At 46.4% G+C, this 24,064-nt stretch overlaps 2 pseudogenes; both read right to left on the bottom strand.

Moving 5' to 3' along the window:
• Nucleotides 1-1,226: 1,226 nt before the first annotated feature.
• LOC148700164 (MDIS1-interacting receptor like kinase 2-like) lies at nt 1,227-2,978 on the bottom strand (annotated as a pseudogene).
• Nucleotides 2,979-3,401: 423 nt separating this feature from the next.
• On the bottom strand, nt 3,402-20,365 carry LOC149751411 (uncharacterized; annotated as a pseudogene).
• Nucleotides 20,366-24,064: the final 3,699 nt, after the last annotated feature.

Raw genomic sequence — 24,064 nt, 5'->3', positions numbered from 1 at the left:
ATAGAAATCCAAACTTGTCTTGTTTGTTTAATTGACCAGTATGTTATCAATCTAAGCCCAAACTTTTATTTAGTTTTGCAATCTTAATTTTCTTTTTTAGCAAATTTTCAAGCACAAATTGTTAAACTCTTTTCTTTTCAACAAAAAAGTTTAACTATTTATTCATTACCAAATATCAATGCATTTCCATCACTATAGTCACGTATGACTGCATAGTTGAATCTCAAACTTCAAATCCTACATTACAAATATCATTATATTTTTTAGCAAATTAAGGAAACCTATTATATTATTTTATTGATAAATAAAATGAAGTACAAATAGAAGCCAAAAAATGAGAAAGCAAAAAAAAGAAAGGAAAAGACAAAGATAAACAGAGGAGACGAAGGGGGGACATAGGATGTCCAAGCCTAAGAAACCATACAATCCAATATCAGTCCAATGAATAAAATCTGATCTAGTACAATTCCAGTTTAAACAGAGCATCGAGATAGCAACTATCCCGACCTAAATGGCCCACTATACTTTTTTCCCCCGAAATTTCTAACAAAAACATGCCAGTTCGCATATTTTCTTCGTAAATGTGAGTGCGTGCTTACAAGTATATTGCTCCGTGGTAAACACAATTTCTATAGTTGGGTGCATATTGTGCCAGGTTGATAAGATATTATTGCCTACACTACATGCAGGCAGCCAATCACGGTCATTGATTTCTGTGGGCTTTATTCATCAAATATGTCCAATTGTCCATCATCATAGGAACCAGTGGTTGTGACTAGCTGCAAGCATGGCCATATTAGGCAATAATTTTTTCTAGATTGACTAGGTCAATAAAATGCTTGAGTATAAATTAATTGTTGTGACAACCCAGTGAAGATAACTATACAGTTTTCAATAGTAAAAGAATGAAGGGATCTATCCGTTGGTTGATATGAATTTACTACATAAGAACTTATCTGTACAACATATAAATAAGAGAATCAAGTTCTGCAAACTCTCTTGAACTGAAAAAAGGAGATAAACTGTATATTAAATGGTGGCTATTGTTAGCAAAATATCTATTTTCTATCATACCTTGACATGGATTGGGCGACATAACTTAATCATGTCCAAAAGTTGGGAGTTTGGTCGTGCCCCGATGGTAGATTGCTGTTGAGATACATTTTGCATCGTCGGACGAGAAAGTGGGTTGTTATCCAAACATGGGAATGTCGTCATAACTACTTTCACGGGTCTAATATATCTTTCAGAAAGATGTTTTCACTAACTGGAGAAGATAAAGTAGAGATAAGATCTCTTGGATACTTTTCCATTACAATCTCAAGTGCTACTACTCCAAAACTATATACATCACATTTCTCAATAACCCTCATTGTGTATGCAAACTCTGCAACGGCTATGGAAAAATATATAATCAAAGTTTTATTGTCAACCACTTCTAATAGAGCTAGTTTCGCCCATTTAGTTAATTCTAGAGTCTACTTGTAACTGCAACATAAGGTATCTTGTAAACTTCAAAACATTCTCAAAATTGTGTATGTCCTCACGAAAGCAAGTCAGCATATAATCAATAGTTTACCATGTATTATATAGTCTAGGACAAATTATAGCTTTGAAAATGTAATAGTATTAAAAGTTAAACAAGCATATCTTCATATCAACTTGGTCACATGAATGTCATGGAGAGTAACATGCAATTAGCTAATTCTAATAAGAACAAGAAAGAAACAATAACTCTTTTTGAGGAAAAAATTGTACTATTTCTTTGAGGAGCATGGAAGTGTGTGATGCATTGATAAGTTACCATGGTCATAGATATGTTACTTTTTTTTTCTATAGACATAAACCTAAAGATGCTCTTAACATATCTTGAACAATGTATTAAAAATTATAAACAAATTTGTAAGGCCATTGTTCTTACATTACAAAAATAGAATTGTAGTATACCTGGGGCTAAATATCCTATTGTGCCTGCAAGCATACTCCAGTTAAATGAATCAGGCTTTAGAAGTCTAACACTACCAAAGTTAGGAATACAAGACTTGTATTTTGAATCAAGTAGAATATTATTACTTGTTATGTCTCGGTGCACTAATGGCAAAGCACAATCATGGTTGCATGTATGATAGAGCATGAGCAATATGTTTTACAGTGTCCACTCTCTTAGACCAAACCAATTCAGGGGCACCTTCACTTTGGAGAGTATTTGCCAAGCTCTCTCCATGTATTCACAAACAAAAAACTTATGTCGAGCACTGGAGCAAAAACCATAAAGCTTCACAATATTCCGATGTTGGATCTAGGTTAGTGTCTGAACTTCGTTCCAAAAAGTTTGCTTGCTTAGTGAGTTTTCAATTTCTAATGGATGAATTTTCTTCAAAGTTGCTAACTTGCCATTTGGCAACAGTGCTTTGTAAACACTAAAATATGCTCTAGTGCCAATGCAGTACTTGGCATCAAAATCCTCTGTTGCTTGAATGATATCATTATTTGCGTCTTCTCCATTGAAGTTCCAAATAGAGAATCTACCTTCTTCAATACTTGCATCATTTCTTGTATATTTCTTCCCCCTCAAATTAGCAAAGCAAATACAACAAATAGAAATAAGAGACTAGGAGAAATAAGAGAAGTTTGTGGTGCTTATTTGAATCATCTTTGCTGGTTGTAAACGAGCCACATGAAGGCAAACCTTTCATTGCACCGCACAAGCCCTTGTTGTGGGTAAACCACTCCATTGGAGCATTCTGCGAAATTCTGTTGTTGGGCAATGGACCTTCTAATTCATTGTATGATAAGTCTATAGATGGCAAGCTTATCATATCACTCAAAGAAAGTGGAACATGATCGGTCAGCTCATTGTGTAATAGATTCAAAACTTCTAGCTTATCTAGTTTGCCAAATTGTGATAGTATCTCTCCATTAAATGAGTTGTGACTCAGATCCAAGAAGTATTGCAGGTTTGTTGCCCAGTAGACAACCCAAGAGGGGGGGTGAATTAGGTATTAATAAAACTTAGGTACTTTTTAAGTAATCTAATGAGAATTGTGAAAGCTTTCTTGATTTTAATTTAAGAAGATAAATCAACCTATGAATAAAGCAATAAGGAAAAGTGCTCCAAGAACCATGACACAAACATACGAAATTTTATAGCGGTTCGGAGCCAACCCTGCTCCTATGTCCACTCCCCAAGCCTCACTTGGGAGTTCACTATAATTTCTAGAATTACACCTGGTTGTTTTACAAGCTCACAACCTAACTTGTTGTTTTCACGAGATCGCAACGAATTTGGTCGGTTTTCATAGACTCACCGACTAGAACCAAACCGATTATTTTTCAGGGCTCACAATCCAATCTAGTTGGTTTTTTCCAGTTTACCAACTACAACCTAAACAACGTTGATTTTACACTGGCTCACCAACAATCCTTAATCCCCTTGATTCAATCCCCTGATCGAATCAAGAAACAAAATCAGAATATATGAGTTACAACACAATATAAACAATATGAGAAAGGTAAAAGCTCTCAAACAGATTTTATGCTGAAGAAAGATGTGGCTTCTCATTTTCTAGATCCTCTCTTGAATGTGCCGGTGCTTGAGGAATGAATAATCGAGCCTTGAATGTGAGGAGTACTTCTGAAATCAATGTAAGCATAGTTACTCCTCTTTCTCTTTTGAAAAAGGCTCTTAACTTTCTTTTAGAAAGATGTAAACTTGAATGCCCTTCAATAGATACTTTGTTCTTATCTCACTTCTCCTTTTAAACACTTTTCAAGGCTCTTCTTTTTGAAAAATAGCCGTTAGAGAGAGTAAGAGAGCCGTTCTGATATTACTGTGCAGCCTGACAATATGATCGTTGAGATTGGAATCGACTCGCGCGACTAGAAGACGGCTCGGCTGAAACTGGAGACGACTTGTATTCTTCAGAAGACGACTCGCTCACTTATCTAAGAATAAGTTTTAATTTTAAATCCATTGTAATTATTTCATTAATTATTATTTATACATTCTATTTTTTTTTATGCATTTTATACATTTTATTTATATATTTATACATTATATTTATATTTTTTATATATTTTTTAATATATATATATATATGTTTTTTAAAGAAATCTTTCTCGATCAATCCCTTTGCCCCTCATTCTTCGAGAATCAGAAAGATCTATCTCTAATAGTGCTGCCCGGGCATTTCTTTCAGGACATGGCTCGTGACATTTAGGAGTCGGCTCGCCAAAAGCGAGAGATGACTCGCGACCTTCAGGTGTCGACTCGGTCTTAGTATACCAAAAACTGATTTTCTGTTTTTTCTTATTGGAGTTGACTCGATCTCAGTGTATAAAAAACTGACCTTCTGTCTTTCTTGTTGGAGTCGGCTCGTCCATAGTTGGAGTCGACTCATTATCAGAAGCTTTAAAGACTTGATCTTTGACTTAGTCCTTGGAGTCGACTCGGTCTTCACTGGAGTCGACTCGATCTCAGTGCCGCAGAAAATATTCTTCTATCATTTTTATCGGAGTCAACTCGTCCATAATTGGAGTCGACTCGATATCAGTAGTCATCTATTATCACAAGACCATATCTCTTTCTGTCTAGACTAGTGGTTCTAGTTGGCCCAAAGAGATCCATGTGGAGTAGTTCTAGTGGCTTAGTAGTTGAGATTGCATTTTTAGACTTAAATGAATTTCTTGTTGGTTTACCAAATTGGCATGCATTGCAAACTTTATCTTTCTCAAATTTGAGTTTTAGTAATCCACCTACTAATTCCTTTTTGATTAGTTTAGATAGTGTATCCATGCTAGTATGACCTAATCTATGGTGCCACAACCAACTTACCTCATTGACCTTAGCATTATTAGCTACTAAACAGTGACTATTTTTAGATCATCTAGATATACCATGTATACATTGCCACGTCTAAGACCTTTGAATACTATGCTATTGTCAATTGAATTGATTACTATGCATAATGATGATTTGAATGAAACATCGAATCCTCTATCATATAGTTGACTAATACTAATCAAATTATGCTTAAGACCATCAACATACAATACATTATCAATATAGTTAGGAGGGGTGATTTGAATTTTACCAATGCCTATCACACGACATTGGTTATTATCACCGAAAGTCACTATACCACCTTCTTTTGCTTCAAGGGTGAAGAAATGTTCTTTGTTATCCGTCATATGTCTTGAGCAGCTACTGTCTAAATACCAACTCTTTTCATTGTGTTTGGCCGCAAGACACTCTTAGAAGCACACATCAAATAAATTTAAGTATCCAAGCTTTTTTGGGTCCTTCATGGTTAGTATAGGTGGTCCCTTTTGGAATCCAAACATATTTTTCTTTTTTTGATTTTCTATTTTTCTGTGATTAACTATGTTTGTTTTATGTCCTATTCTATCATTGCATAAATATGTTAAGCTTTCAGTTTAAGTATCTTTAGCTCTTACAAAAAGTTTTTAAATAATTTGTGTTTGTCTTTAGGTTTGTACCCTAAACTAGCTTTATTAAAAATAATTCTTTGACTTTTAAGGATCATTTGTAATTTTTCTGAGCTAAAAGTAAACTTTTCAATAATTGATTTATATTTATTAACTTTCTTACTTAAGTTCTGATTTTCAGTTAGTAAGTTTATGTTATTGGTTAATTCATCTTTTAAGGATTGATTACTTATTTTTAATTCGGAAACTTCTTTAATTAGTTTTTCTTTTTTCTTTGACAAGATTTCTGTTTTATGCATGATAGATTGATTAGATAGCTTTAATTCTTTATTCTTTAGAGTTAGAATTCTGCATTTATCTATTACTTCATTAAATGCATCATATAATTCTTCAAAAGTAAAATCAAGATGAAATTCAGAGCTTACCTTAGTTTCATCAGCCATAAGGCAGTGATTTCGCTTTTCTTGTGGTTCTTCCTCCGATGATGAACTTTCAGTTTCGCTCAAGGATGTGAGGAGTGCCTTCTTTTTCTTCTTTCCAAGCTTCTTTACTAATGGGTAGTCAGCTCTAATGTGCCTCGGTTTCCTGCATTCATAGCACCCAATTGTCTCTTTTTCTTTTTCCTTACCTTTCTCTTTGTCGAAGGCATGAGAAGTATATCTCTTCTTGTAGTAAGGCTTTCTTTTGTTCATAAACTTTCTGAACTTCCTCACAAGTAGAGCTTCTTCCTCATCTTCTTCTTCCTCATCCTCACTGCTGCTGCTGCATGCACTTTCTTTGTTAGTAATGGATTTAAGTGCTATTACCTTTCTTCTTTGGCTCTCATCCTCGATATATTGCTTCATAGTTAACTCGTGGGTCATCAAGGATCCAAGAAGTTCTTCGAGTGGAAGGACATTGAGGTCCTTAGCTTCTTGGATTGCTGTTACTTTTGCCTTCCACGTTCGAGGTAGAGAACGCAGTACTTTTCTAACAAGTTCACTGTCAGAATATAATTTACCTAGGCTTTTCAGCCCATTAATAATATCAGTGAACCGAGTAAATATGTAAGTAATGGTTTCAGTTGGTTCCATCTTGAAAAGCTCATATTTGCGCACTAACATGTTTATCTTAGACTCTTTTACTTGATTAGTACCCTCATGGGTAACTTCAAGTCTATTCCATATTTTTTTGGCTAAAAGACAAGAGAAGATTCTATTGAATTCATTAGGGTCTAAGGCACAATATAAGACATTCATAGCCTTAGCATTTAATTGGGCTTTTCTCCTATCATTGTCATTCCAATCTTTTTCAAGCTTGAAAATAGGGATGTTATCTACTGTGTGTGTAGGAATATGTGGTCCATTTACAATGATGCTCCATTCATCATAATCTTGGGCTTGAATGAAAATTCTTATTTTAGCCTTCCAATAGGTATAGTTGGTTCCGTTAAACAATGGTGGCCTATTAGTTGACTGTTCCTCTGCAAGGAAAGACCTGAGTTGAGTTGTCATCTAATCTTTTATCCTAGTTTGATTGGAACAACAATCACTATAAGAGCACCTGCTCTGATACCACTTGTTGCCCAGTAGACAACCAAGAGCAGGGGTGAATTGGGTATTAATAAAACTTAGGTACTTTTTAAGTAATCTAATAAGAATTGTGAAAGCTTTCTTGATTTTAATCTAAGAAGATAAATCAACCTATGGATAAAGCAATAAGGAAAAGATGCTCAAAGAACGACGACACAAATATATGAAATTTTATAGTGGTTCGGAGCCAACCCTGCTCCTATGTTCACTCCTCAAGCCTTACATGAGAGTTTACTATGATCCCTAAGATTACACCCGGTTATTTTACAAGCTCACAACCTAACTTGTTATTTTCACGAGATCACAATGAACTCGGTCGGTTTTTACAGGCTCACCGACTAGAACCAAACCGATTCTTTTTTCGGGCTCACAATTCAACCTAGTTAGTTTTTTTCAGCTTACCAACTACAACCTAAACAACGTTGATTTTACACTGGCTCATCAACAACCCTTAATCCCCTTGATCCAATTCTTTGATCGAATCAAGAAACAAAATCAGAATATATGAGTTACAGCACAATATAAACAATATGAGAAAGGTAGAAGCTCTCAAATAGATTTTATGCTGAAGAAAGATGTGGCTTCTTCTTTTTTGGATCCTCTCTTGAATGCACCGGTGATTGAGGAACGAATAATCGAGCCTTGAATGTGAGGAGTACTTCTGAAATCAATGTAAGCATAGTTACTCCTCTTTCTCATTTGAAAAAGGCTCTTAAACTTTCTTTTAGGAAGATGTAAACTTGAATGCCCTTCAATAGATACTTTATTCATGTCTTCCTTCTCCTTTTAAACACTTTTCAAGGCTCTTTTTTTTGAAAAATAATCGTTAAAAAGAGTAAGAGAGCCGTTCTGACATTACTGTGCAGCCTAACAATATGACCGTTGAGATTGGAGTCGACTCGCGTGACTAGAAGACGGCTCGACTGAAACTGGAGACGACTCGTATTCCTTAGGAGACGACTCACTCACTGTATCTCTAATAGTGCTGTCCAGGCATCTTTTCCAGGAGACAGCTCGCAACATGTAGGAGTCGACTCGCCAAAAGCGAGAAACGACTCGCGACCTTCAGGTGTCGACTTAGTTTTAGTATACCAGAAACTGATTTTCTATCTTTTCTTATTAGAGTCGACTCGAGCACAGTTGGATTCAACTCGATCTCAGTGTATCAGAAACTGACCTTCTGTCTTTCTTGTTGGAGTCGGCTCGTCCACAACTAGAGTCGACTTGTTATCAGAAGCTTTAAAGACTTGATCTCTGACTTAGTCCTCGGAGTCGACTCGGCCTTCACTGGAGTTGACTCGATCTCAGTGCCATAGAAATTATTCTTTTGTCATTCTTGTCGGAGTCGACTCATCCATAGCTGAAGTCGATTTGATATCAGTTGGCTTAAAAATGAGTCTTCTGTCTTTTCGCAGGAGTCGACTCGCCCATAGTTGGAGTCGACTCGATATGAGTTGGAGACGACTCGATATCAGTTGGCTTGAAAACTGATCTTCTGTATTTTCGCAAGAGTCGACTCGCCCATAGTTGGAGTCGACTCGGGCATTGTACCAGAAAATATTTTTCTGTCTTTGCTCTTAGAGTCGGCTCGATCTCAGTCGGAGTCGACTCGTGCTCTGCATTTAGAAATCCTGCTTTCTGCCAATCCACGATGAGTCGACTCGTCCAAATTGGGAGTTGGCTTGAGGGCGTGCCAGTTACCAGCCTTTGTTTCAGAGTCGACTCGAGAATCTTGGAAGTCGACTTGAGTGCAGGGCGAAAATTAAAATGGTTCCAAACATAGCTAAGGTTGAATTTAAAACTCTTGAACCAATTTTTAAGTCATTCTAGCACATTCAATAATGTTTTCCTGAAACACTCATTTGAATTCATTAGTATAATATGAAATATACTCAAGTATTTTGGGCTCATCAAAATCAAATAGGGGAACAACAATCACTCAACAAGGTTGACTAGAATTTCAATTTGAAAAGGAATGTTTTCATTAAAATAACCGTTTCCAAGCTTCAACGATTGAAGTTTCATGCAGTTAGTTACTTAATTATTCTGGTACCCTTTCTCTCAGTTGATTTATTGACAGATCAAGAAACTCCAAATTAGATAGTTCTCCAAATTCTGGATATACCTCTCCAACAAGTTGGTTGTTGCTCAAAGTCAAGTTATATAGATTAGTTAACTTGCTCAGATCTTTTCGAATCTCTCATGATAGATGGTTCAAGGAAAGGTCAAGTCATGGAATGCCGTACCGGCCCGTACCGGCCGGTACGGGCCGGTACGTACCGGTCCGGCCGTGGACCGGTACCGGAACGGATAAAAAACCGGTATTTCCCAGTTTTTTATCCGAACCGGCCGGTACGGGTGCGTACCGGCCGGTTCGGGCCCGTACCGGCCGGTTCGGAGCCCGTACCGGCCGGTTCCGGCCTCGTACCGGTGCGAACCGGCCGGTTCGCACCGGTACGATTTTTTTTTTTTTTAGAACCACAGCGCCGCGCGCTGTGGTTTTTGAAACCACCGCGTACCGGCCGGTACGGGACCGGTACCAACCGGTACATACCGAACCGGACCGGTACCGTATCGGTCCGGCCGGCCACCGGTACGCCGACCGGTACCGGTACGGCGGACCTTGGGTCAAGTTCTTGTAGTCGAGTCAACTTTTTGAGTTTTGCTAGTATGCTTTCTGTAACCTTGTTGTTGGAGATTCTTAAGAGCGACAAATTATGACACCCTCCCCAATTTGGTGAAAGCTTACCAGATAGTCTGTTGAAGCTTAAATCGATGTACTAGAGATGTGGATACACTCCAAAATTTTCAGATATATCCCCAGATAGTTGGTTCTGCTCAAGTTAGACGGTGCTTAGGCTTGTACAATTTGTCAAGCTGTTGGGAATTGGACCTTCAAAATGGATGTTGCTCAAAAAAAGATAATATAGAACTTGTTGCTGGTGGTCCAAACCGAGAACGATTGGCACAGCGGTGTGAACGGGATTCCGTCTGAGCTGCCTTGGTCGATGTTGATTGTGCTCCACCTTCCACCGGGAAACCTGCAAGCAAGCCTCGCACCACCACTGGGGTAGTGGGGGCCCTCCGACGATCAAGTCAGAGGAGATTGGAGGAGAAGGAGAGATAATTGCAGGTAGTAGGAGAGTGCTCTGGAAGTTCTTGCTTACCCCCCCTTTCTCCCCCCAGCCGCATATATACCTGGCTGGGGGGTCTCTCAGGGGGGTTTGTCATCGTGGGGCGCGATGGAGTGGCCACTGACATGGCCGTTACAGGGCGTCGTGGAGCAGCGCAGGGTACGGCCATGACAGGGCGTAGTGGAGTTCCGCTTTGTACGGCTGATACAGGAGATCGTGGAACAGCATCGGATACAGCCGTTGCAGGGAGTAGTGGAGCAGGAGGCCTCGGCGTGCCTCTGGGAAGCAGCCTGTCGTTATCAAGAGATCTCCGACTTGGGGTCGGAGTGCTGGATCAGGGGGCAGCCGACTCGGGGTCGGGCTGTGGTGCTGAGGATATCCGACTTGGGGTCGGATTGCTAGATTAAGGGGCAGCCGACTCGGGGTCGGGCTGCGAAGCCGAAGATGTCCGACTCGGGGCCGGACTGCTGGATCGAAGGGCAGCCGACTCGAGGTCGGGCTGTGGAGCCGAAGATGTCCGACTCGGGGTCGGATTGCTGGATCAAAGGACAGCCGTAGTCTTCATGGGCGCGCGTGCCGGTCACGTGGAGCATGGCGGCTTAGTTCCCCCGTAACAGTAGCCCCCCACTTCCGAGCCTGGAACCAGAAGGGGAACGGGTGAAGGGAGTGATGCTTCGAGATTTCCGCCATCCCTCGGAGAGGCGCGCGCGCTTCGAGCTCCCCGCCTTCTTTATGGCGTATGGCGGTTGTTGCTGACCTGGCAGTCTGAGGATTTCGGCGGACATCCTTCCTTAATGGTGTCGATTCGCCTTTGGGGCGCGAGCGACCCTTCGGCGGCCAGGCGTCCTCTGGCGTCATCGAGGCATCACCCGCCTTTCCGCCTATTTAACCGGGGGCCCTCCCCCGTCCGTCTTCCTCTTTACAGACATTTTCGAGTTTCCCCTTTGCGCTGCCGTTGTTGCCGTCGGACTGTTCGCTTGCTTCTCCTTTGACGCTCTCGGAGCCGTTCTTCCTTCTCTTCCGGTGAGTTACCCCATTCTTCTACTTAGGGCTCTCCATACTTTCTCCTTTTGTACTAGTGTACCCCAGTCGTCCCGGTCTTTCCCCCCTTCTTGTCCCCATCTTGACCGTAGGTTTATTGGCCATTAGGAATGGGCGAAGTGAGAGCAGACCACATTAAGTCGGAGCTGGTCGCCGAAGACTTAGACAAACTCGTGGCTCGGTACCACCTTCCCGAGGCCTGCAACGTTACGCTCCCGGGGCCTGAGGAGAGGATGTCCCATCCTCCTCCAGGGAAGATCGCCATCAATGAGGGCATTCTCCAGGCCGGGTTCCGCTTTCCCCCTTCGGACTTAGTCGTGCAGGTACTCCGGGGTTTAAGAGTTGCGCCAACGCAACTGGTGCCGAACTCGTGGCGTGCCCTGACGGTCTTCCAGGTTCTCTGCCGCATGCACGAGATTTCCGCCACTCTGAATGTTTTTTTGGGAGTTCTACAGCCTGAGTGGCCACCCCCAGGACAAAGGGTGGTGGTGCTTTGCGGCGCGGCGAGGGTGCGGCCTCGTCAAAGAGGCTCCTTCCTCCATTCACGGCTGGAAGGAGCGTTTCTTCTTCATCGATGTAGATCCCTCTTGGGAAATCAGGGCGACCTGGGAGACGCCGATGAAGTCCCCGATCGGCCTATCGAGACTGTCGAGGGAGGAATCCGATGGCTTGGCCGCCTTGAAGGGGTTGGTTGCCGAGGGCCAGCTCCCCCCGGTGGCCCGCCTTATTTCCGAGGATACCTTGGTGAATGTCGGTCTGAGCTCGGTCCCCACCGACCGTGAGCCCGCCACCATTTCTTTTTTGACTCTTTTCTCCTCTTTCGTCTCGTTCTTTCCTTCGGTTTCTCAGCCCTCGACCATCTCGTTCTTGTTGCAGAGATTGACGACGTCATGCGGTCGGACAAGGGACCGGCTGTTGGTAGGTCGTCCCTACTGGAAGCGGTCCGGAGGAGGAAACGAGCTCCTCCGAGCGGGGCCCCGCCGGCGAAGAAGTCCCGCAAGGAGGTGCCTCCGACGCCGACCGACGAGTCTGGGCCCACCGATCAGGGAGACGCCGTGGGCACGGACCGGCAGCTGACGCTGTATCAGCCCTCCGGTGGTGAGACTGCCGCTATTCCGGAGGTATCATCCGAGCCCGCTCGAGACGGACGGGTCGGACGTGATCGGTCCCCGGCCCGGCCTTCGACTCAGCCGGCTCCTGATGATTCGAGGAGGGACGCGCCGAGGCCCCGGCCGAGCGGGGCCCTATCAATTCCTGGAGTGACCCCCGCCCCGAGCACAATCAGCAGGACTCTTCCCTAGGCGATGGATAAGGGTAAGGCTGCAGAACCACCATCCGGCTCCGGGGAGAAATCGGGGTCGGCCTTCACTACCGATGGCGCCCGAAACCTCATCGACACAGTGCTGCTGGAGAAGGACCGTCGGCGGGTCCGGGAGTTGGGGGTCTCTGACGTCGGGGCTGCCAGCTGCGTCTGTCTCATGTCGGTGAGTGTTCTTCTGGCCGCTTTTCACCATTTATTAGCTCTGTTGTTCTCCGCCTGACGCCCTCACTTTTCCTCTCTCTTAGCTCGCCCAGTACATGATCCGTCTAGAGGAGTGCTACAAGGAACAGGCGGGGCTTCTGGCGAAGGCCGAGAACCGACTGAAAGCAGTGGAAGAGGGAGGCCAGGCTGTGGCGGGCAGGACGACCGGGGACCTCGAGGCGAGGCTCCGGGAGGCCGAAGAGCGGGCACTCGGCTTCGCCGCCCTCGAGAAGCAACTGTTGGAAGCTCGGGAGCAACTCAAACTCGCCTCGGGCCTCGAAAGCAGGGTTAAGAAGGCGGAGGAACGAGCTGAAAAGCAGTTCCGGAAGGTCGCGGACTATCGAGAGAGGTGGGAGAAGGCTCAGCGGTCTGCCGACAGCGGTCTGCCGACAAAACCCGGTCTCTTGAAGCCAAACTGGGCGAATTGGAGTCAGCCTTGGAGAGGTCCCGCGCGAACGACCAAGAGCTCCGTTCGCGCCTGGAGGAAGCTGAGGCCGCTCGCACTGCTGCCGAGGCGAAGCATAAGGAGGCTCAGGCTAATCTGCTGAGGGTCTCCTCCGAGGCTGAAGACCGGATTGTGGCGAAGGTCTTGGAGGCTAAGGCTCAGATTACGGAGCGAGCAGAGGCGGCGCTGGCCGAGAAGAGTGCGGAGATCGGGCGCCAGGCGGTACAGGCTTATCGTCAGTCCGCCGAGTTCACCCGTGATATGTCGGAGGCGGTACGGGCCTATCGTCAGTCTGACGAGTTCGTCCGTGACGCGTCGGATGCGGGGTCCGAATCCTTCATCTTAGGCTTCGAGGAGGGCCTGGCAAGGGTGTCGGCTAAGTACCCCGAAGTTGACCTGAGTGGGATTTCCCTTCTCGACTCCTCTCCGGCGCCATCGCCTGCTGATTCTCCTACCGCCTCCCTACCCCCTGCGGACGAGCCCGACGCTCCCGACCCGGGGGTTCCTCCAAGCTGACCTCTTGTACCTTTCGTTGTCCTCTTTTTTTTGTATGTCGGCGTTTTGCCAAATTGTATGGGCCTTGGCCCTGAAACAATGAAAATTAATACAAGTCGAATGTTTCTTCATCTCGCTTTCGTCCTCCTCTTTTTTTTTTTCTTTTTAACTCTTGGCAGCGTCTTGCCGACTCTTGACTCTCGAAATTCTTCCGGCCCTAAGCCAGGCGTCCGAGGGTTAGGCCTCAGGAAATTCTTCCGGCGCTAAGCCAGGCGTCCGAGGGTTAGGCCTCAGGAAATTCTTCCGGCGCTAAGCCAGGCATCCGAGGGTTAGGCCTCAGGAAATTCTTCCGGCACTAAGCCAGGCATCCGAGGGTTAGGCCTCAGGAAATTCTTCCGGCACTAAGCCAGGCATCCGAGGGTTAGGCCTCAGGAAATTCTTCCGGCGCTAAGCCAGGCATCCGAGGGTTAGGCCTCAGGAAATTCTTCCGGCGCTAAGCCAGGCATCCGAGGGTTAGGCCTCAGGAAATTCTTCCGGCGCTAAGCCAGGCATCCGAGGGTTAGGCCTCAGGAAATTCTTCCGGCGCTAAGCCAGGCATCCGAGGGTTAGGCCTCAGAAAATTCTTCCGGCGCTAAGCCAGGCATCCGAGGGTTAGGCCTCAGGAAATTCTTCCGGCACTAAGCCAGGCATCCGAGGGTTAGGCCTCAGGAAATTCTTCCGGCACTAAGCCAGGCATCCGAGGGTTAGGCCTCAGGAAATTCTTCCGGCACTAAGCCAGGCATCCGAGGGTTAGGCCTCAGGAAATTCTTCCGGCACTAAGCCAGGCATCCGAGGGTTAGGCCTCAGGAAATTCCGCTCGTCGGTCGGCCAAGGCTGGCGCAAGCCGAGGCTACCGGTCGGGGCTTCAGGCTAGTCTGGTCCCGGGATGGTCATCGGGTTAGCCTGGCATCCGAGGGCCGAGCCTCGGGAGATTCCGCTCGTTGGTCGGCCAAGGCTGGCGCAAGCCAAGGCGACCGGTCGGGGCTTCAGGCTAGTCTGCTCCCGGGATGATCATCGGGTTAGCCTGGCATCCGAGGGCCGAGCCTCGGGAGATTCCGCTCGTTGGTCGGCCAAGGCTGGCGCAAGCCAAGGCGACCGGTCGGGGCTTCAGGCTAGTCTGGTCCCGGGATGGTCATCGGGTTAGCCTGGCATCCGAGGGCCGAGCCTCGGGAGATTCCGCTCGTTGGTCGGCCAAGGCTGGCGCAAGCCAAGGCGACCGGTCGGGGCTTCAGGCTAGTCTGCTCCCGGGATGATCATCGGGTTAGCCTGGCATCCGAGGGCCGAGCCTCGGGAGATTCCGCTCGTTGGTCGGCCAAGGCTGGCGCAAGCCAAGGCGACCGGTCGGGGCTTCAGGCTAGTCTGGTCCCGGGATGGTCATCGGGTTAGCCTGGCATCCGAGGGCCGAGCCTCGGGAGATTCCGCTCGTTGGTCGGCCAAGGCTGGCGCAAGCCAAGGCGACCGGTCGGGGCTTCAGGCTAGTCTGGTCCCGGGATGGTCATCGGGTTAGCCTGGCATCCGAGGGCCGAGCCTCGGGAGATTCCGCTCGTTGGTCGGCCAAGGCTGGCGCAAGCCAAGGCGACCGGTCGGGGCTTCAGGCTAGTCTGCTCCCGGGATGATCATCGGGTTAGCCTGGCATCCGAGGGCCGAGCCTCGGGAGATTCCGCTCGTTGGTCGGCCAAGGCTGGCGCAAGCCAAGGCGACCGGTCGGGGCTTCAGGCTAGTCTGCTCCCGGGATGATCATCGGGTTAGCCTGGCATCCGAGGGCCGTGCCTCGGGAAATTCCGCTCGTTGGCCATGCGCCTGTCGCTTGCAGCCCGACGGGGTTTCTCCGTGGCCAGCTGCGATCGTGTTTCTCCTCTTCTCCAAGCGTTGCCTGGGGAACACCAGAAGGGCATTAAACGCTAATTGATGCGTTACCTGGGAAATCGGATTGCCAGTTGCTGCTTGCGAGGAGTGTCAGTTAAGCGGCCGCGATGCGCGCGTTCTTCGAGGCGGATGCGGCCTGGGCGCGAGCGGAGATATGTGGACCTAGGGGTACGTGCCACCCGGAGTGTCCTGCACAAAGAATGCGATTAAGGAGAATGACGCTTAGGAAATCACGGAAAGATACGCCTCGAGAGCCAGAACGGCTCCGAATTCAATGCGTCCGCATTTATGGGAGCCACCCGCATCGGAACGACCGGGGGGCTGCAGTTTGGCTATAAATACAGGTGCAGGGGCGATGGAGTTTGCCAAGCCGGAGCTGTTCAAGTTGCCATGGATCGTAGACCTTCTCTCTGGCGCATGGCTGAGAGACTCCTGCCGAAGGAACGGGAGGCGCGCCCCTCGCGACTTCAGCCAACTAGCCGTTTCATCTGGGATCAGCAAGGAGGGTCTCTCCGGCGGAACTCCGCTCTAGGCGTTTCATCCGGGATCACATCTCCCCTCCTTGAAGTTCAGCCTCCCGATTGAGCTCTGCACCAGACGCTCGATCCGGGACCGCGCCTCCATATGCTCTTCTCCCTCATATTCCTTCTCTCCTCTGACACTGGGGAGGATCGGAATATCCTTTGGAGGCGGCGTTCCCCTGGGGGCAGCGGGAGCTTCGTCTGCGGCGGCTCCTCATCCTCTTCGTGGGGCGTGGATGGCGCCTCCGGTTGGAGGCAGTGTGGACTTCTCCTTCGTCCACTTCTTCTTCATCCGCGCCGGCTCTTCGTCTCTTTCGTGAGACGCCGATGGCGCCTCCGGTTGGAAGTACCCACTTCCGACGGGATTGCAACCGCTTCAGACGGAGGTTTCGGGATCCCAGATCTTCAGCTCCTCGGAGTCTCCACCTCTTCTTTACTTTCTTTACACCCTAATTCCCCTCTGGGAATTCCTTGTAATCACACGAGCACGCCGTTGTAACCAGAAATTATTGAAATGCAAAGTGTTATACATTTTTGAACTGTCTTTCTGGCATCGTCGTTCTACTGGTAATACATCCGCAGGTTAGCGGAATTCCAGCTCCTTAGAATTTCTCGACCATCTAGGGCCTCCACGGGCTTCTTCCCTTTGAGAGTTGCTAGGAAACATTGCCGTGCGGTCGGTTGGTCACCTCGGACCTCTCCAATCCCGGCCGCCGTGGGGAACCGCATTAGCAAATGGTATGTAGAGACTACCGCGCGAAGGGCGTTCAGTCCGGGTCGTCCGAGGATAGCGTTGTAGGCCGAGGGAACACGGACGACCAAGAACCCGAGCCGCACCGTGGCTTCTGCGGGTGCAACGCCCGCAGTCACAGGCAGCTCAATGACACCTTCGGCCGAGATAGCGTCTCCAGTGAATCCTATGAGGGGGGTGGATGTTTTGTGCAACACTTGTCGGGACAAGCTCATCTTTTGGAAGGCCTCGTAAAACAAAATATCAGCTGAGCTTCCACTATCCACAAGAACACGCCTTACATCATAGTTCGCCATAGTGAGGGAGATCACCATGGCATCATCATGGGGGGTCTGAACCCCCTTTACATCCTCATCACAAAAGGTGATTACATTTCCGACCCGCTGCCTCTTCGCGACGGCCACCCCTGATGCTTCCACCGAGCCCCCTGCGTTTCTCACGGGCCGAGAGCAGCCCCCAGTGATGGTGTGGATTACGCCCGCGACGGGTCGATTCTGCTCCCGAGGCTCCTGAGGGGCCGGGTCGGCCGGACGCGGGTCTGCGGGGGGACGTCGGTCGTTTACATATCGACCGAGACGCCCTCGGCGGATGAGAGCCTCGATCTCGTCCCGAAGCTGGAAGCAGTCTTCGGTGTCGTGGCCGTGGTCTCGGTGGTACTCACAGTACGCCCGAGAGGGCCTCCTCCCAGGGATTTTCTTCATCTGCCTCGGGACCGGGAGGTTCTCCCGCCCCTTGACCTCCATAAGGATCTGGGCCCGGGGGGCCAGGAGTGGGGTGTACCGGTTGAAGCGTCGGTGCGGAGAACGAGGGCGTGGGGCGCCGTGGTTCCTCGCCGGTGACGGGCTTCTGCGCCGATGTTGAGGCGTCGGGCTCCTCCTCTGGGGTGCCTCTTTTCGCCTTTTCTTTCCGAGCTTTAGAGGGGCCTCGGCGGCCTCCTTGTTCCGGTGGGCGGCTGCCTCCTCGGCGTCTGCATACTGGTTCGCCCGAGACAACAGCTCCTGGAAGCTCCGCGGCAGGCGTTTGTCCAGGGAGAAGGTGAGTCTGCCCTTCCGGAAGCCACGCTTCAGGGCTGAGAGAGCCACCTCCTGGCTCAGGTTCCGGACCTCCAATGTAGCCTTGTTGAAGCGGGTAAGGTAATCCCGCAGGCTTTCTCCCTCGTTTTGCCGGACATCAAAGAGGGAGTCGGAAACCAATCGCCGCCGGCTACTGACGGCGAAATGGCTGATGAAGAGGCGAGTGAACTGGTCAAAGGACTGGATAGAGTCAGCCTCCATGCCGGCGAACCACGCCCTGGCTGGGCCACGGAGGGTCGCCGAGAAGGCCTTGCAGAGGAGGGGATCTGATGCTCCATGGAGGAGCATAAGAGTCCTGAAACTCTCCACGTGATCCCGCGGGTCCGCCGCCCCGTCATAGGGCTCGATCGCCGGCATTTTGAATCCCGACGGATTTGGGGTCCGCAGGATCCTCGAGGCAAGCGCCGGTTGGGAGGAGATCTCCAAGTCGGCGTAGAGATCTTTGGAGTGGCCCTTCAGGACCTGGAGTTGTCTGTGGAGATCGTCCACCCGCCGGTCCAGGGAGCGCGACCGGTGGGTGGGAGACAAGGAGCGGCGCGAGGGGGACCGACTGGAGTGCGGGCCCCTCGAGGACTGTGGGGTCGGAGAAAGCGCCCGGGTCCGCCTCTCGTACCCCGCGCAGCTTCGATGAGAAGGTCCTGGCAGAATGGACCGTGCTCGAGAACCTTCCTCGCGCCGGCGCTCCTCCCCATGGGAGAGGAAGGAGCGCGGGTTGAGGAAGACAGATGAGCGCTCGGGGGGCAGCGGCTCCTGGGCCCGCTGTGGCGCTCGAGACATCACACCCCGCAGGTTCTGCACTGCCTCCGCGAGGGTGCGAACCTGCTGGGCTAACTGGTCGAACTGAGCGGCTTCGACCATCTGAATGGGGGGTGGAATGGTGGAGTGTTGCTGAGAATGTGTTGGAGACGCAGCGGCCTCCCGGCCGGAGGCGCGAGAGGCCCCGCGACCGGAGGCATTGGAAGCTCCACGACCACCTCGCCGTGCCATTACGACCGCTCTGAGATCAGGGCCCTTCCTCTAGCGCCAACTGTTGCTGGTGGTCCAAACCAAGAACGATTGGCACAGCGGTGTGAACGGGATTCCGTCTGAGCTGCCTTGGTCGATGTTGATTGTGCTCCACCTTCCACCGGGAAACCTGCAAGCAAGCCTCGCACCACCACTGGGGTAGTGGGGGCCCTCCGACGATCAAGTCAGAGGAGATTGGAGGAGAAGGAGAGATAATTGCAGGTAGTAGGAGAGTGCTCTGGAAGTTCTTGCTTACCCCCCCTTTCTCCCCCCAGCCGCATATATACCTGGCTGGGGGGTCTCTCAGGGGGGTTTGTCATCGTGGGGCGCGATGGAGTGGCCACTGACATGGCCGTTACAGGGCATCGTGGAGCAGCGCAGGGTACGGCCATGACAGGGCGTAGTGGAGTTCCGCTTTGTACGGCTGATACAGGAGATCGTGGAACAGCATCGGATACAGCCGTTGCAGGGAGTAGTGGAGCAGGAGGCCTCGGCGTGCCTCTGGGAAGCAGCCTGTCGTTATCAAGAGATCTCCGACTCGGGGTCGGAGTGCTGGATCAGGGGGCAGCCGACTCGGGGTCGGGCTGCGGTGCTGAGGATATCCGACTTGGGGTCGGATTGCTAGATTAAGGGGCAGCCGACTCGGGGTCGGGCTGCGAAGCCGAAGATGTCCGACTCGGGGCCGGACTGCTGGATCGAAGGGCAGCCGACTCGAGGTCGGGCTGTGGAGCCGAAGATGTCCGACTCGGGGTCGGATTGCTGGATCAAAGGACAGCCGTAGTCTTCATGGGCGCGCGTGCCGGTCACGTGGAGCATGGCGGCTTAGTTCCCCCGTAACAGTACTCTTCCTTCACATATGTCATGGGGTAAATGGCCACAAAAATTGTTGTTCATCAATTGGAAAACTTTCAAATGTGTAATATTATTAAATTCCTGAGGCAAAGAACCAGATAGTCGATTGTTGAATAAGTGCAAATCAGTAAGATTGGTTAAGCTTCCAAAAAATGGAGAGATTAAGCCAAAGATTCGATTAATGGACAGCATCAACACATTAAGCATCCTCAAGTTCCTAATTCATGAGGAATTGTCACAGAGAACTGATTTCTAAAGAGGTACAAGATTTCAAGCTTGGTTAAATTTTTGATACTAGTAGGGCTTGAACCATCTAAAAGGTTGGTATCGATTTCCAAATCTCCTGAGCTTACCAATTTCCTAATTCATGAGGAATTGATCCAGAGATCTGATTTTCAAAGAGGTACAAGAAAATATAGATAAAACTTTTTGTTCTATTGAAAATATAGAGGTATTTTTGTTCCTATAAAACATTGGATTCTCTTTGTTGCTTAATATGACATTCTAGAAAATATAGATAAAACCTTATATTTCATACAAAGCTCCAGCTAGAACATCTCTTCTATTGAATCCATCATATACTCCACAATATAGTCATCCATTTTCTTTAGAACATACAGCCTGCACACGATCCTCCCATATCACACCGCCACCTATTTGTACATCCACATTACAAAGAAAGCTTGAAGATTCAACCCTTGTAGGAGCACTAATGGAGTTCCAAAAGTTTCTACTACTCTCGATCACATTGCTATCAATTGATACAACACCACTTAATGTGGATATGCTACTTTGGGAAGATAATGATAGCTGGTTCAGCCTTGAAATAGAAGAGGAAAATATCTTCCTTCCAAATGACTTGGTGAATCTAATGCAGGCAAGGGTTTTCCTCCAATAAGGCCATTGCATATATTTGTTGTTGAGTATGTCTTGAGTTTACAAGTTCTAGAAGATTGAGTCCAAATCGACTTAGGATACCAGCTCAAGTCTAAATCGACTTAGGACGCTAGTTATATATTGGGGTGGGTTTGAGTTTGTAAGAAATTTTATACTTTGTAATCTCCAATTTTTATTATAATAAGGCTTTTACATCGTCTCTATTTGTGGACGTAGGTCGCCTATATAAATGTTGTGTGCTCTTGTTCTTCTCTTCTCTTTTCTTTTTTTTCTTCTTGTTTTGTTATTCTTCCTGCCTGCCATAACATTTATATTTGCCAAAGTGGCATTTGCATTAAATGTAGCACTCGACAAACAAGAAAATGAACTACTTTGGAATTTGGTTCTAGAATTTTGAATTTGAACTGGTGCAGAATGTTTAGATTTGTAGTTGATTTCAGTAGAAGAGTATTGATAGGCATCACACTGGTAAACAAAGATGGCATTGAGGTCACCATAAGACTTAAAATTTCTTTCAGACCCTTTCATGATTTCTGTAAAAACGGAAGGCTTCTTGATCTATATTAGTTGAAGGCAGCTTTATGGTCGTTAGAAAGTTTTGATTTCAATTCAGACTGAAAAACACAATTCCTTACACTTAAAATCATAGGAAAATTGAACCTGCAAAAACATGTGATTTCACAATTTTCAATAGCTTTCAGTAATTATTGAAAACCACTAAAATAACATGCCAAAACAAATTAAAAAGATCTTTAAATGGTTGATCAATGATGTTGAAAATACAAATTTTCAAAAGGAGCAATACTTTGCTTATTTTCAACTGTTATGCATTCTTATACTTTTTAATATTTCTAAATCGTTTATGGTTGAGACTAGGACGGTATCTGATCGTCTTCGAGCCTCCAACTCTCGTTCTTGATTCATGAAAATATTCTTAGCAAATGCTTTCGCAGTGGTTTATTTTTCATAAATCCAAGAATTTCACCTCTTGACGGATTTTTCTTGAGGGCGATTCATTCACAGTGATTGAATCGATCCAGAGCGGGCATGCCAGGTCAGATCTGCACCCCTTAGTCCGGGATATTCTTGGCAACACATCACTCTGGGGCCGTCTTATGGGGGTCTTTGATCACATGCCGTTGGCACTAGATCGTGTACTGTACACTGTGACTGTTTTGGGCATATGTAGTGAGCCGCCGTTGCACCAAAAAAAAAAAGGAGCAATATTTTGGATTAATCTAATTTCTTGACCTACTAAAGCAAGTCAATGTTGTATTTTAAAATTGATAACTATGGAAAATTTACATTTACGGAGAATCCATTATTGTAAATTATAGTGGACAGATACCATTTAAATTTTTAGTTGCCCATTTTTAAATTGTGGAGCATCATGCTATTCTATTTTTTGAGATGGAAGTTCAACTTCTCTTGCAACAAAAGCAAAGTAGTATTTTGCCAACCAACAACTCCCATGGCTAATTGTTAGTGTGATAACTATGGTTTGCTTCTACATATCATAAAGGGCTCGTTTGGTTCGCGGGAAAAGAAGGGGGGAAAGTGTGGTCAACGGAAAAGTAATGAGATGCCTCTTGTTTGGTTGGAGTTTTCAAAGGAGAGAGAAGGGAAAGTTGTATTCCCATAGGAATGTGATTCCCACATTTCATGGAAAAGTCTTTTCCATGAGAAACATGGGAAAGTTACTTTCCCATGAGGCGGGAATCACTCCATTTTTACTTTTTCCAAAAAAGTCCCTTCAGCATTAAAGAAGCATTAAAGAGGCATTAAAAACCTAATTTTTATTAAGGGCATAATAGGAATTATATATAACTTTCTTAGGAAAGTGGATGGCCAACCAAACATAAGCACCTTGGAAATTTGTCACTTTCCCATGGTCAACCAAACATGCCAAAAGTACTTTCCTAGGCATCCTCTTCCTAGGAATTTGTTTTCCGGGAATCATATTCCTAGGAAGGAAAATGCTTCCCGCGAACCAAACGAGCCCAAAGAGAATTCTCAAAAAGATGAAAAGAACATGTGATTGCTAAAAGACAATGCAAGCAAACAAAACAAAACTACACAACAAAAGCATGTTAGGCAAATGCACACTCATTCAAAGAATGCTACGAACATATGAGCACGAACAACACTATTAATATGGCTACCCTTCCTGAATAGAAGATGATAGAATTGGCAAGATATGCGGTAGTCGCAATCCCTAGTAATAAAATGAAACAACGAGCAATTAACATGCCCAAAAATATATAAAGTTCTTCTATATAATTTGATTTGACTAATAAAATTACCTTGAGGATGTTGATCTAAAACTTAATATTGGTTGTCAATATCCATGATGAATTGATAACAAGGTAGACATGTAAGTACTTGTTCTTCAAGACAGATAAGCTTTTAAAAGCATGTTCTCAAACTCCTGACAAGCAGACATGGTTTATGGTGAACTAAGTGTTTCAAATGTATTGAAATAAAATAGTAATCATCATTTTAGAAGAAGAAAATCAATGATAAGTTGTGCTGAATCAATTTTTTAATTTTAGCAGATTCTATTCCATGAACCTTCCAAAGATTGTGAAAAAATACCTCCACCATTACTTATCTAAATAAACATACTTAAGATTAGAGTGCGCCAATTCTAATAGGCAAACTGCCAATTAAATTGCTTGACAACATTTCAAATGTAATTGTCCCATCGGGGTTGGACTATGGAGTTTGAAGTTAAGTGGAGAGCAAATTCTCCTTTCTTTATTTGGAACATTCCGAAAATCTAAGACCAATTAAATAGGTCTCCTTCGGTGCCACATGTTAGTCCACAGTTGGGCGATTATATATGGACCATATCGTATGCCCCCACTTTCGAGTTTGAGCCATTCTTCCTAACTCAGGTTAAGAAAATAGATAGGTTGGCCAAAATCAGATTATGTTGAGTCTGTCCTACCTACTTATGAAAAATTTGCACTAAATTTCCAAAGTTTGATGGGTTATCTCGAAACTCAAATGAGCTTTACCCCCAAAGCTCAGTTACAACCCGCTTACCAAGCAGAGTCAGACCCTTTTTTCAAGTTTTAACACCTAAAACTCTTTCACAAACTCTTACAAAGTTAGAAGCGAAATCAGTGCCTTCTCATGAGTAGTTTACACAAGTTTTGCTAAGCTCACTAAATGCTCTTAATGGATCATCCAATGAAGCTCGTCTTTTTTGAAATTAATTCTTGACAAGCTCACTTGTTCACTTTTTGTTCTTAGCTTTCTTGCTTTCTACTGATGCTTGAATATATAGTGGACTGTTGGAGCTCATTAATTTCTTACTTTCTTAGCATCCTACATCCCTTAACTTTACTCTATACTAAAGGCAATGTAAAATAATTAATAACTTCTCAAATATTATGTTA

The sequence above is a fragment of the Phoenix dactylifera genome, chromosome 13 (assembly GCF_051530095.1).
Source record: "Phoenix dactylifera cultivar Ajwa chromosome 13, Ajwa_hap1_PhDact_Kaust_v1.1, whole genome shotgun sequence".
NCBI lineage: Eukaryota > Viridiplantae > Streptophyta > Magnoliopsida > Arecales > Arecaceae > Phoenix > Phoenix dactylifera.
This window is presented reverse-complemented; position numbering and strand designations above follow the sequence as displayed.